The 14,503-nt window shown below is 38.4% G+C and overlaps 1 protein-coding gene across 5 annotated transcripts in view; it reads left to right on the forward strand.

Moving 5' to 3' along the window:
• Nucleotides 1-2,800: 2,800 nt before the first annotated feature.
• The window catches only part of CUL2 (cullin 2), a 105,516-nt gene continuing 93,813 nt past the window's right edge, over nucleotides 2,801-14,503 (forward strand). The window contains exons 1-2 of one of the 5 annotated variants that reach the window (XM_086714546.1): nucleotides 3,040-3,222; nucleotides 3,641-3,797. The gene's annotated coding sequence lies outside the window, so the exon portion shown is untranslated. Of the gene's footprint in view, nucleotides 2,974-3,039; nucleotides 3,223-3,640; nucleotides 3,798-3,861; nucleotides 4,370-14,503 lie in introns of those variants that run through there. The other 4 variants (XM_086714550.1, XM_086714549.1, XM_025930223.2 and 1 more) reach the window with 4 other exon arrangements.

Below are 14,503 nucleotides of genomic sequence, written 5' to 3' on the forward strand. Positions count from 1 at the left end.
AGAGAAGATTATGTATATTCACAAGTGGGAAATGAAATAGACACACTTTTTTTTACTGATTTATATAATGACATATTAGGATATTCTACATAAAATATTTTTCATTAGTTTTCTTCTTTAAATACTAATTTATAAATTACTGTGCCTAAGAATTATTTAATGGTCTCAGACCAAAATCATAAAGATTTTGAAATGTAAATAACTGACTACTAAAGAGCATATCTATAACAGGATCTGATTTGCATAAATGTATTTAATTATATTCATGGAAAAAATTTTGAGAAATATTTATCAATTTAAACATGGTCATCTTTTTCTGCAATATAGGTAGAGTTTTTTTCTCTCTCTCTCTGCCTTTTTTTTTTTTTTTTTTACAAAAACACATGTATACTTTAGAAATCAAGAAACAAATAAAAGAATTCAATAAATATTATGTAGGCCAAAACACATTTTTAAATTTTTTAGTATTTTTAATTTAAGTATTTATTTATTTATTTATTTATTTATTTATTTATTTATTTATTTATTCAGAGAGAGGGTGAGCAGGGGAGAGAGAATCTTAAGCAAGCCCCACCCTTAGCTCCGTCCCACAACCCAGGGGTCATGACCTGAGCTGAAATCAAGAGTCAGATGCTCAAGTGACTGACCCGTACAGGTGCCCTGAAAACACATTTTTTAAGTAATATATGTAATTTCTTCTAAAAATTAAAACAAAGAAAGGATTCATAGATGAACTAAGGTTTGAGGTTAGGTTTGAGGGTAAAGACCAACATTGCTTGAAGTAGTGGGTTGAAGTGTTGGCCAGAAACAATATCTTTTTTTCTGGAATGAAGAACTAGTCTCAATTTAATATTAAAAGGCTTGGATGCTATAATTTTTTTCAAAACGTAATTTCCCTATTATATAGGTTGGATAAGCTATGAAGGGATAAGAGGTTTCTGGAATTTAGAAATAGGGGGTGTTACAATGGTAGTGATTCATGTCTGTCACCCTTCATGCTAATTCACTTCCACCTAGGGTTTAAAAGGAAAGTGGCAAGAGCAGGGGCAGTTCATAACTTAGGGCACTGGTTCTCAACTTTTTGGTCTCTGCACCTCTTCACACTCTTAAAAATTATTGAGGATCTCAAAGAGCTTATGTTTATGTGGTTTATATCCAGCAATAGTTACTATGTTAGAATTAAGAAGGGAAATTTAAAAACCCTAATTATTAAAAAGTAATAAATGCCTACACATTTCTACATACATCACATATTTTTATGAATAATAACTATATTTTCCAAAATAAAAATTAGAAGAATGGCATGGTTTTACATTTTTGCATATCTCTTTATTTTTTTATTATTAAAAACAATTGTGGGGCGCCTGGGTGGCTCAGTCGGTTAAGCGTCCGACTTCGGCTCAGGTCATGATCTCGCGGTTCCTGAGTTCAAGCCCCGCGCCAGGCTCTGTGCTGACAGCTCAGAGCCTGGAGCCTGTTTCAGATTCTGTGTCTCCCTCTTTCTCTCTGACCCTCCCCCGTTCATGCTCTGTCTCTCTCTGTCCCAAAAATAAATAAAAACGTTAAAAAAATTAAAAAGAAAACAATTGTAATGTTTATTTTTGAGAGAGAGAGAGAGAGAGAGAGAAGGGGAGGGGAGGGGAGGGGCAGAGAGAGAGGGAGACACAGAATCTGAAGCAGGCTCCAGGCTCTGAGCTGTCAGCATAGAGCCTGACAAAGGGCTCAAACCCATGAACCATGAAATCATGACCTGAGCTGAAGTTGGACTATTAACTGACTGAGCCACCCAGGCGCCCCCGCATATCTCTTTAATATCTGGCTTAATAAAAGTGTTCTCTATGATTCAAGTATATGAAGAAAATAGAAGGCTCTAGGAGGAGAATTTAATAGTCTTTTCAGTTAAGTGTGAATATTCTTCTCTGAGGCTATAGAAACGTTGACAAGTGGTAATTTCTTAGAGGTTATTTGCAATGAAGAATCTGAAATCATATGAAGGAATCTTTTGTACCTTGTTTTTATGTATGTGTACACACAAACACACACATACATATATTTAACTATCTCCATTGGTCTACTTGGAACTTTGAATGTATCCTTTACCTATGCATGATTTTGTTATGTCCTGCGTCGGACATTTGGAAAATATTGGTTCACTGTGTCATGTAGATCTTTCATACGTTGACATATCTCATCTCACAATATCAAAAAGTCACATTTATTAACAGCACCAAAGTCTCATCAGGAAAGTCTTCAAACTCTGTTTACCTCACAAATCAATCTGCCAATTATTTTACCAGCAAAAGATGGGTTTATGTGAGAATAGCAGAGAATTGATATCCTGGACAAGGAAGCAAACAGGATTTTTTAATGGGCCTTAAAGGATTGGCACAGATAGTTTTAAGAAAGAGCGTTGGGAGGGAAAAGGTTTCAGAATTTGGCTATAGACAAAACCTGCTAAAGGAGTATGTCAGAAGGGAAGGTAGTTTTGCTAATACATTTTTGATCATTTGAAAAGATCCCCCATTGTGGGGGTATCCGAATATTCACATAGGTCTGGAAAATACTTCTGTTGAAAATACCTGACTAGTAGTATTGTGACTAGTAGTGCCGAAACTTGGTGGGTCGAGTATCTTGTGCTCAGCCAACTACGACTGCCTCATTCGCAGGGAGTACCGCAAGGAGTCACTTTGAATGCCGATTTCCGTGGCCTTTCGCAATTGCACTAAACCAGGCTCTCTGCGCTTGCCGTAACGCGGACTCTACCATTGCTTTCTGAGGGGGGAATTGGAGGTAGCGAAAGAAGGAGATCGAAGCGTGTGTGTCGGGGGGAAAAACCGGGCGATCAGGAGGACGGTTGTTTTACGGATCCCGTAACCAGCCCCTCCTACTCCCTTTTCCCCTCTCCTCGCCGCCCCTGTCCCGTCCTGGAGCGGCGGCGGCCTTGAGCTTTGCTGTGTTTGCGCGCCGTGGCAGGTGAGCGTCCGGCGCGCGGTCTCCCCGGGCTTCGCTCCCACCCCCCGTGTCTCCTGGGCCGGTGGCGGCGGCCGGCCGGGGAGGCGGCCTCGGCGCACAGTAATGGCAGCGCTGTGAGCAGGGGAACGCGAGCTGACAGCCGCCGCCGCCGCCGCCGCCCACCTTCCTCGCCGGGGGCTTCGTCCTTCACTCCTTCGGGCTGTCTCCCCCTCCCCTTGTCCCCTGTCCCTTGTCCCGCTTCTGCAGAAGGTAACCCCGCTGAGGGTCGGGGAGCCGGGCTGCAGGCGCCGGGAAACTTCGCTTCCCGGTTAATGGGTGGCGGGGATGGGGCGGAGGAAAGGAGTTGGGGGCGGGGAGGGGGGAGGGGAAAGGGATGAAAGGGGGGCGGCTAGGGAAGATGGTGTCCTATAAGGGACCTCGGCTCCCCGGAGCGCTGACCCCTAAGCCCGGCCACCCCCTGGACTGGATCCCAGGCCTCCCCTACCCGGCCTTGGCCGCCCCTCCCTCGGCCCCATTTTCTTCCGAAGGAGGGAAGGTGAGAGTGCGTGTACTCTTCTGCTTGTTTACGAGCTCACACGGATACACAACTCTGTGTTTGGGGGTGTGGGGGGGGGGGCATCAGTCTCTTATATCCTTACCACGAGTATTTTCACTTTTGTTTCCGCAGACAGCGAAGATTGATAGCTGTGGGGAGGAGTATCCTATGTGCACGCCAGACCTGTCTCTACAGTTAGGGTCTGGTGAAATAAGATTCTTAGACTCCTCAGAGCATTTACACACTAGGGAGCCTGGACCATTACCTACAACCCCAGAGATACGTTCATGTAAATAAAATATCTCTAAATTGCAGACTGTTATTATTGTTAAATCATCTCCTTTCCCTCGGATATTACTATTACCAGTTGATGGGCAATACCGTAGAAGTTAAAGTTTTGGAGATAAGATATAAACTATTAACATTCACTGTAGGTGTTTTGACTTGACAGTATAAAAATCTTTGAACTAGGTCTGTTCCAAATGTACAAAGTAAAATATGAGAAATAATCACTTTGTTCTGATTGACTACTGACTACCTAGTAGAAATTTAAAAACACTCAAAGGGCAATACCCTACCCTTTAGAATCTCACATTCCTAAGACAGACAAGTGAACAAATTGGTTATCCTTTGCCTCTTTTGCCCAAATACAGTGTTTGGAAGGCCCTTCCAAAAGAGTCCCAGATGAAATAACAGATGTACAGTGTTTTGAGTTATCCTTTTTTTCTTTTCAGATGCTGTTTATAACTTGGGGGAACATTTCTGCAGTGTGCATGCACGTAGTGTGTGAAAAATACCTTTTCTATGTATTTGAATGTTCAGATGCATCTGAAATAATCTTACTTCAGGCTCCATCCTCTGGTGATTTTCAGTGTTTTATGACTATTAAGATGGTTTATCCATGTCTTTAATCCTCAACAGTCTAGTCGTTAAATTAAATGTTGTGGACCTTCTTTAGAGCCGGTTTTGCCTTTTCACTTAAATATTAAGTACTTCGTTTGTATGTCAAGCATTATCACAGGCATTAGGGGATAGAGCAGTAAGCAAGAAGTGGAGTTTCTGCCCTCCTGGAGCTTCGATTCTGGTGTGGGAGACAGAGACATAATACATAAGGAATAAAAATAATTTCAGAGAATCATTAAGTACTATGAAGGAGATAGGGAGTTGTGGTATTAAGACTGAGATGCTGTGGTCAGGAAAAAAACCGGTCTTAGGGGACCTTTGACCTGATAACTGAAAAGTCAGAAGGATTTAGCCTTTGGAAGTCTGAGGGGAGAGTCTGAGGGGAGAGTCTGAGTTTGGAAGTCTGAGGGAACAGCACGTGGAAATTCTCAGAGATGATATCAAGCTTGGGGTCAGCAAACTGAAAGAAGCTCAGTGAAGGTGGACCCTACTGGGAAATAAGAGGTTAGGTCATAGCCAGGGGGCAGATCTTGTGAGGTCTTATTGTCCAAAGGAGTTTGGCCTTTATTCTTAAAGTACATTGAAAAGCTGTTGGAATTTTTGTCAAGATGGAAGTGATTTGCAATATGACTGGAGGAGGAGATTGAATAAAAGGAGAAGAGAAGCAGAGAGACCGAGAGAAGGCTGTGGTAGATTTGAATAGAATAGTGACTGGCGTGTTAGAGACAAGTTACAAAAGATTTTTGAGGTATATTTTGGAGCTAAATGTATTGATTGAACTTGTGGCTTGCATGAGAGTGTAGTTGCTTGGATCAGCAGTGACTTGGGTTTTGGGCTTCAGCTGGAGGCTGGTGATGCCATGTATTGAGATGAGAAGGTGGTGAGGGAAACATACGGATAAAGTTGGATTGGACATGTTAAGTAAGACCTGTTAGATGTTCAAGTGAAGGTGAGAACATCTGTATATCCAGATTTGGATATACAAATCTGGAATTTAGTGGAGAGGTTAAGAAGTCATTCATTCAACAAATGTTTTTCAGGCACCAGCTATGGTCCTGGCAGTGGAGATATAGTAGTGCAAAAATAGACAAAAATCTCTGTCTTCACAGGACTTCAATTCTAGTGGGGAGAGAAAGAGATGGGGAGTCATCAGCACTTACTGGTTGGTTTGTTTATGTTTTGAAAAGAAACTACATTCATATGATTCAGAAAATGTTTGGTGGGGTTTAGAGAAATTTTTCCCTATTTCTTGTCTCCCATCATCACCCAGTTTTTTTGGAGCCAAACAGGGTTCGTGTTTTCTTACATATCTTTCCAAAGATATATTTTATGAACATACAGGCAAATATTTATATATCCCTCTCCCCACTTTGCCAAAATGGTAGCATACTTCACTTGCTTTGACACCTTGTATTTTTTAGAGTATTAAATAGTATTTAAAAATTAATGAAACAGGATGAGACCACCTAAGGAAAAAATGTAGAAAGAATTTTAGAAGGCTCTGGAATACTGCAACATTTTGTAAGTTGGTCCCTGCTCTCTGAGTTTTGGACCTACAGATGTGAAGTTGTTTAAAGAGCCGTTACTTTTTGTGAGACTTTTTATAAAAGTTTGCTCTGTTTCTTTTGTGTTCACTTTATCTTCCTGTTCTCTTTATTGGCTGGAAAATATCTGTGATTGGGAGCAGTGTTTTCCTGTATATACTGTCAATTAAATTCAAGTAAATTAATGACAGGATCAGCCCTGGAATCTTAATATTGTGAAGACTTTTGACTGGCTATTGTTAAGTCTAGGAAAAAGAGGCAGAGATTTGGAATGTTAGGAGATTATAACAAGTTACTGATGTTTAAGATGTATGAGTGAATCCTCTCTCAGTAATCAGTTAATCACAATATCTGTTCAGAGCAATCTGGCTCTTTGCCTGGGTTTGAATCTTAGTAGTAATGTTTCTATTACATTGCAGATGTTAGTGTAAACCTTGTATTACTATCTTTAAGAATATGTAGAGTTGGGGCGCCTGGGTGGCTCATTCGGTTAAGCATCCGACTTTGGCTCAGGTCATGATCTCACGGTCTGTGAGTTCGAGCCCCGCGTCGGGCTCTGTGCTGACAGCTCAGAGCCTGGAGCCTGCTTCAGATTCTGTGTGTGTGTGTGTCTCTCTCTCTCTCTCTCTCTCTCTCTGCCTCTTCCCCATTCATGCTCTGTCTCTCTCTGTCTCAAAAATAAATAAACGTTAAAAAAAATTAAAAAAGAATATGTACAGTCATTCTGTTACATTTTGTTTAGGAAGGCTTATTGGAGAACACTGCAGTTCTTTTGATTCTTAAAAGTTTTGAGACAATGAGTAGTGTTAAGATCATGATATTGCATCTGCTACACCTTTTGTGGTATGATTGAACTCTGTTGATTGACTTATGTGGAGTTGGGGAGATGGAATATTTTTTATTGAATGTATAACACTTTATATATTGGTTGACATTTTGATTTCCTGTTAGCTGTCTTTAGCTACTTGCTATATAAATTTTAAATTTACCTGTTTTTTTTTTCTGAGATTTTTCTTGATTTAAAAACTTAGTTCAGTTCAATTTTTGTGGTTATTTTTGCTATTCTCTTGTATTCTTTTTGCTAGAGATTAAAGTAAGCCAACTTATTTCTGCGTTGGAGAAATATAATCTTTGATGGAAAATATTTAATGGTCCTTTTTGAAGTATTAGACACTAATTACTAGGTATAAGACTACCATGTGAAATATATGTAGTGAGTGTGTTAAGCTAACTTAAATTCTGTAAATGTGTAGGTGTTAATGTCCTATTTCAAGGTTTTAGTTATCTAAATGATTTTCATTTATATACTTTATGAATGATGTGACTAATTGTTATTTAATCATGGGATTATAACCTGATTGTGTCTGTGTCAGAGTTTTTTGATTATTGACGTTGACAGTTATCATTGTTTCTCTTACCAGCTGTAAGTTTCTTGAAGGCAACATCTCTAGCATCTGTAAATACATAATAAGTATCTATTAATACCTTAAGTCTTGTTTCAATGTAGGTTGCTTTTCTAATAATGAAATGTTGGATTTATGCTGTGTAAATACTTCTTGAATTTCTCAACTTTGTTTTAATTCAGTTGAAGGAGAACATGCATAGAATACTTAAAAATTTTTTTTTGTTAAATTTTGAAACATATACCCTTCGCCCAGGTGCCCTTTATCCAGCTTTCCCTAATGTTAATAACTTATGCAACTAGAGCACAGTGATTAAAGCCAGGAAATCAACATTGGTACAATACTACTAACTACAGACCCTATTTGAATTTCACTAGTTTTTCCAATAGTATCCTTTTTCTGTTTCATAATTCAATTCAGAATCATACATTGCATTTAGTTGTTGTGTTTCCCTAGTCTCATATGATATGATCTTTTCTCAACTTTCATGACTTTCACACTTGTGATGAGTGTGGCCATTTATCTTGTAGAATTGTCTCTCAGTTTGCGTTTGTCTGATATTTCCTTGATTTATTGAAGTTATGCGTGTTTGGCAAAGATACTATAGAAGTAATGTTGAGTCCTGCACATCACAGAGTACAGGATGTCAGTATATCCTATTTGAGATGATGTTAATTCTTATATGGTTGAAGTCGTGTCTGTCATATTTCTCTCCTTGTAGAGTCACTATTTTTCCTTTTGTAATTATAAGATATCTTTGGGAGATTCTTTGAAAATGTGCAGATATCCCTGTTCTTCTCAAACTTTTGCTCAGTCATTTCAGTATTCTTGGTAGATCTTTCCTGAAGCAATTATCATAGTGGTGTTTGCCTGATGGTGATTTTATTTTTCTCATTTCCTTCTATATTTCTTTGTTTGCCTTCTGTATTTATTTTTAAATATTTGTTTTCAAAAATTTAAAATTTATTTTAAAATATTGTTTTCCCTTCTACATTTATTTTTAAATATTTGTTTCCAGCTTGATCCCCCCTCCTTTTTTTTTAATTTTAGAGAGTGGGATAGAGTGCACAAGTAGGGAGAGGGATAGAGGGACACAGAGAGAGAACCTTAAACAGGTTCCATGCTCAGCATGGAGCCCGACACGGGGCTCAATCCTATGACCCTGGGATCATGACCTGAACCGAAATCAAAAGAGTTAGATGCTCAACCAACTGAGCCACCTATGTGTCCCCCTTCTACATTTATTAATTGGAATTCTTCTGTAAAGAAGAACTGCCCCTTCTCTTTATTTAGTAATTTGTTTATATCTGTACTAAGTCATAGATACTTATTTTATTCTGTGGTTTATAATCTAATGCTGTCATTATTTTGTTGCTCAAGTTGTTCCAGCTGTGGCCTTCAGGTTGGCTCTTTGTCTTTTCGACATACTTCCATTTTCTTTTTTTTAAGAAAGCACTACTTTTCTGGCACCAAAAATTTTCCAGGTTCATCTTATATTTCTCTGCTGCAGCCCTAGAATCAATCACTTCTTCAAGGAGCTCTGGTTCCTTCTTGGAGAATGATACTTAGAAACCAAGATCTGGATGCTATGTGTGCTTATTACTGCTGAGGTGTCATTGCTCCTAGGCCCTCCCAGCAGAGCTAGAAATATATTTATGTATACACATTAATCCGTGTGTGCACAAACATCCATGTTTATTTCTGTACCTTTTTATTTTTATGTGTGTATGTATGTTGTATCAAAAACCATGAGTTCATACTGATAACTGATTCCAGTTAGACACTGTAGAGTTTATGTTAGCCATCCCCCTTTTTTACAACTATTTTCTGACATTGAGAAATAGAGCATACTTTTCTTACAGTCCTAATAATCACATAAGTAGTATGAAGTTACCAAAATAATGAATGTGACAAGAAAAAGATCCACAAATAGTCCTGAGCCTGAAGAAACATGTTAAACTATCTGTCAGAGTATTTCTTTTATTTGGTAGAAGTCTATATGAACCAAAAATAATGAAATTTTGTCTTCTAAATATTAGAAGTATTCCAAGTATTAGAACTTCTAAATATTGTCTTGATTACATTTAAAATTTTTTGGAGATCACTTTGCACTGAGATTCAGATACTTTCTTTTGCATCAGAACTTTGTTGTCCATATGATCTGGATTTTAAGCATTTATAAGGACAGCATCTTTTTTAGGGGGGCACCTGGGTGGCTCAGTTGGTTAATGTCCAACTCTTGATTTTGGCTCAGGTCATGATCGTGGTTTGTGGGATCAAGCCCCACGTCGTGCTGTACACTGATAGCACAGGACCTGCTTGGGATTCTCTCTCTCCCTCTCTCCACCCATCCCTTGCTCACATGCATGCTCTTTCCCTCTGGCTCTCAAAACAAATAAATGAAAAGGACAGTACCTGCTTTTGTATTTTTTTTATTGTGGTAAAACACACGTACCAAAATTTCCCATTTTAACCATTTTTAGTGTGTAGTTAGTTCGCTAACAGTAATTGTACTCACAATGTCTTCACAACCATCACCACTATGTAGTTCCAAAACTTTTTCATTATCCCAAATAGAAACTGCAACCATTGAGCAATAGCTCCCCATTCCCTCCCCTGCCAGCACCTGGTAACCTCTAGTCTACTTTTTGTCTTATGAATGTGCCTCTTTTGGTACCTTATGAGAGGAGGATCATACAGTATTTATTCTTTTGCATCTGGCTTATCTGACTTGACATACTGTTTGGGGGTTCATCCATGTTGTAACATGTATCAGAATTTACCCCTTTTTAATGAATGAATAATACTTCTTTCATGTGTATTGCAATTACTTATCTATTCTTCTGTTAATGGGCACTTGAGTTCTGTCCACCATTTGGCTATTGCGAATAATGCTGCAGTAAATGTTATAACACGAGTATCTTTTCCATTGCCTACTATTCAGTTCCTTTGGATGTGTACCTGGAAGAGCAGTTGATGCTCTTGTATGGTAATTCTGTATTTAGGTTTTTGAGGACCTGTTGAAATGTTTTCCATGGTGGCTGCACCATTTTACATTCCTACCAACATTGCACAAGGATTCCAATTTCTCCACATCCTTTCCAACATTAGTTATTTTTCATTTTTGGCTTGTTTGCTTGTTGTGATAATAGACATCATGTGAAGTGGTATCTTACTGTACTTTGGATTTACATTTCCCTAGTGACTTGTGATGTTGAACATCTTTTCATGTGCTTGTTGGGCATTTGTGTATGTTTGGAGAAACATCCAGGTTCTGTGCCCATTTAAAAATTTGTTGTTGTTAAGGTGTTCTTTTATATACTCTGGATGTTAATCTCTTATCAGACATATAAGATGTAGATATTTTGTCTCATTTTGTGGATTCTTTTCACTCTCTTGATAGTGTCCTCTGGTGCATAAAGTTAAATTTTGATGAAGACCAGTTTATGTTTTCTTTTGTTTGTGTTTTTGGCATCATATACAAGAAACCATTGCTAAATCCAGTGTCACAAAGCTTTTCCCCTGTGTGTTCTTCTATGAGTTTTTGTTTTTTTGTGTGTTTTTGTTTTTTGAGAGAGGTAGTGAGCAAGAGAGAGGCAGAAGGAGAGAGAATCTTAGGCAGGCTCCATGCTTGGTGCCTGACACAAGGCTTGTATGTGACTGTGAGGTCATGACCTGAGCCCAGATCAGGAATCTGACGCTTAACTGACTGAGCCACCCAAGCACTCCTGAGTTTTTGTTTTCATTAAGTATGGTTTTTTTAAAAATAAAATTTTTAAATGTTTTTTTATTTTTGAGAGAGAGAGAGAGACAGAGCATGAGCGGGGTAGGGGCAGAGAGAGAGGGAGACACAGAATCCGAAGCAGGCTCCAGGCTCCGAACTGTCAGCACAGAGCCCGATGTGGGGCTTGAACCCACGGACCATGAGATCATGACCTGAGCCAAAGTTGGATGCTTAACTGACTGAGCCACCCAGGCACCCCTACCCCTGAGTTTTTTGTTTTTATATTTTTATATTTTATTTTATATTTTAAATATTAAATACTAATTTATATTTATTATATTTATTATATATTATATCTATTATATTTTATATATTTTATATTCATCTTTTAAGTATATGTCTTTCATCTTTAAAAAAATTTTTTTAATGCTTATATTTATTTTTGAGGGAGAGAGAGAGAGACAGAGCATGAATGGGGGAAGGGCAGAGGGAGAGGGAGACACAGAATCTGAAGCAGGTTCCAGGCTCTGATCTGTCAGCACAGAGCCTGACACAGGGCTTGAACTCACGGACCGGGAGACCATGACCTCAGCTGAAGTCAGATGCTTAACTGACTGAGCCACCCAGGCGCCCCTGTTTTTCTTCCATCTTGAGTTAAGTTTTGCATATAATGTAAGTAAGGACAGGGTATTTTGTATGGATTTTCTGTAGATGGCTTTATGTTGGCACTTAGAGATCTCCAAACTTTGACTAGAGCTTGGAAGTTAAATTTTAGAGGGCTAAAAAAAGCAGTTATGAAGAAGATAATTGAGGATTGTGGAAATTGGCATTATGATGAAAGGAATTGTATTTTTTCCTATCTGAAACCCGTAAACATTAAAATGAACTGCTTATGAGAAAAGTAGAATGAAAGAAAGTCTTTAATGATAGTTTGGGAATAAAGTATGAGAAAGAGTAAAGGCATAAAGATCTCAGCAGTGATACAGTTTTGGTCTTCATTAGCTTCAAAAGCATGGATGGAAAATTTAAATGATAGAAAAGAGTAGAAAATAATACTACCTGAACTTAGCAATGTCCAGCAAACTTGAAATGTATTTATAAATATTGCCTTGTAATACTGTTTTTATGTTATTTAAAAAGTTTTTTAATGTTTGTTTATTTTTGAGAGAGAGAGAAAGAGAGAGAGAGAGAATATGAGTGGGGGAGAGGCAGACAGCCAGGGAGATGCAGAATCCGAAGCAGGCTTCAGGCTCTGAGCTGTCAGCACAGAGCCTGATGCGGGTCTCAGACTCATGAACTACAAGAGCATGACCTGAGCCAAAGTCAGATGCTTAATCGACTCAGCCACCCAAGTGCCCCTATACTGTTTTTATGTTGTGCAGATGGAAAAAATGAAATAGTAACTAGTCTAGTATCACATTGCCATTGACAGAATAGTTTCTTGATTGACACCCTTTGATTTTTTTTTTTTAGATGTTTGTTTATTTTTCAGAGAGAGGGAGAGAAACAGTGACAAAGTCTCAAGCAGGCTCTGACATGGGACTCAATCTCATGAACCATGAGATCATGACCTGAGCCAAAATAAAAAATCGGCTGCTTAACTGACTGAGCCACCCAGGCACCCCCACACCCTTTCATTTTTGAGTCTAGTATTTTCCTTCCTTCCTTTCCTTCTTTCTTTCTCATGTTTTGTTTTGTTTTTTAAAGTAAACTCTACTCTCAGTGTGGGGCTCAACCCACAAGAGTCAACCCTGAGATTAAGAGTCATATGCTCTACCAACTGAGCCACCCAGGAGCCCCTCTTTCTTATGTTTTGACATCTAGCAGAAACTTCCTCCACCACTCTGAGACATTTGACTTTTTAGGTGATACTTGCCTTCTTGTAGAAGGCTTAACTATCATCCATCCACTTGCTCCGAGCCAACTGTAGTTTCTAATAATAGCCATTTTGGGTTATTCTGAGGAATTAGATGATGTATAAAATGTATACAGCATCATTTCTGGAACATATGCAGTCAATAAAGGTTTGCTATTATTATTGTTATTAACAAGCCTGTAGTTAGGTGTTACGATGGTGGTAAAGAATGGGCAAAGTACATCCTGCTTAGTGTCCCCCTATGGGAAAATTGGTGTCATTATGGTGTCATTTATTTTTACAACTTGCTATGTTGGATTGTCTTTATTCTTTTACCTTAAGGGACACTTAAGTGAAAGAATGGGATGGTAAGAGGTTGTGTTGTTCAAGCTGTGTTGGGGATTTTAAACAGGAGGTGGTGGTCAGCAAAGCTGATGTGTATCTGCCATAGCTGTATCACCTTTTCTTTCTTTTTTTGTTTTAAGTTTATTTATTTTCGAGGGGGGAGGGGCAGAGAGAGAGGAGAGAGAGAGACTCCCAAGCAGATTCTGCGCTTATAGCCCATCTCATGAACTGTGAGATCATGACCTAAGCCAAAATTAAGAGGTGGTTGCTCAACTGAGACACCCAAGCGCCCCTGTATCACTTTTTTCTTATTTTCCCATGTCTGTGTCTTCTATAGCTGTGCCAGAACTTAAGTGGGAATTAATATACAGGAGCTTGCAAGTACATTAATTTGTCTGGAAAAAAGGACCAGTTGAGAAATAGTGATAAATAAAGTTGGTAAGAATTGGAAGGTGAAGCAAGGACTCTGAATTTTAGTACAGCCAATAATAAACCAGTAGCAACTGTTCAGAATGTGATTCCCCTCCTCCATAAAAGTCATGTAACCCATAACAAACAAAAAACTCGGCTAAAGCAAATTACTATTAATCCTTGTATTTGTGAAAAAAATTTAAGTCCAATATTTTAAAATAGATATGATTTATCTTTCAAAAGAATAGGATAACAAATACTGCAAGTCTTTGGGTAGTGTAAAGACAGGGTGATTAGGGTAATCCTTTTCAATGTTTGGGTAGGAGATCAGGCCTAGGAAAAATTGTGCTCTGGATGTTGCAATTATTTGTGAAAAGGCTGGCTGGTAATGGCTTTGTCTAGTATGCATGCCAGTTTGAGCTTGCCTATCCATGAGGGAGTTAGATTCACATTCTGTAACTCATTTGAGATAGGTATATGAGAATGTTTTTGTTTTTTCTTTTAAGGCTGGTTGATGTCTTAAAGTCCTTGCCTAAATTATTAAGAAAAGAAAAAAGTGAGAAAGCAAGTAAAAAGGACATTAAACTTCATGCTGATAAGAGCGATGTGAAACTTGAAAAAAAGTACAGTCTATACTGACTTGTGGGAGAATTTCAAGTTCATTGAGGAAAGAAGGGTCTTTAATTCTGGTCAGGTGGATTTACTTTGGAAGCACTTGCCTTCTATAACTTATTTATTATAGCATAAATATATCCCTTTCTCCCCACTGTCCTCCTCTTTTTTTTTTTATTTGAGACTTATGGGTTTTCT

Source organism: Puma concolor, chromosome B4 (genome assembly GCF_028749965.1).
Source record: "Puma concolor isolate L17-30 chromosome B4, mPumCon1.1.hap2, whole genome shotgun sequence".
Taxonomy (NCBI): Eukaryota; Metazoa; Chordata; class Mammalia; order Carnivora; family Felidae; genus Puma; species Puma concolor.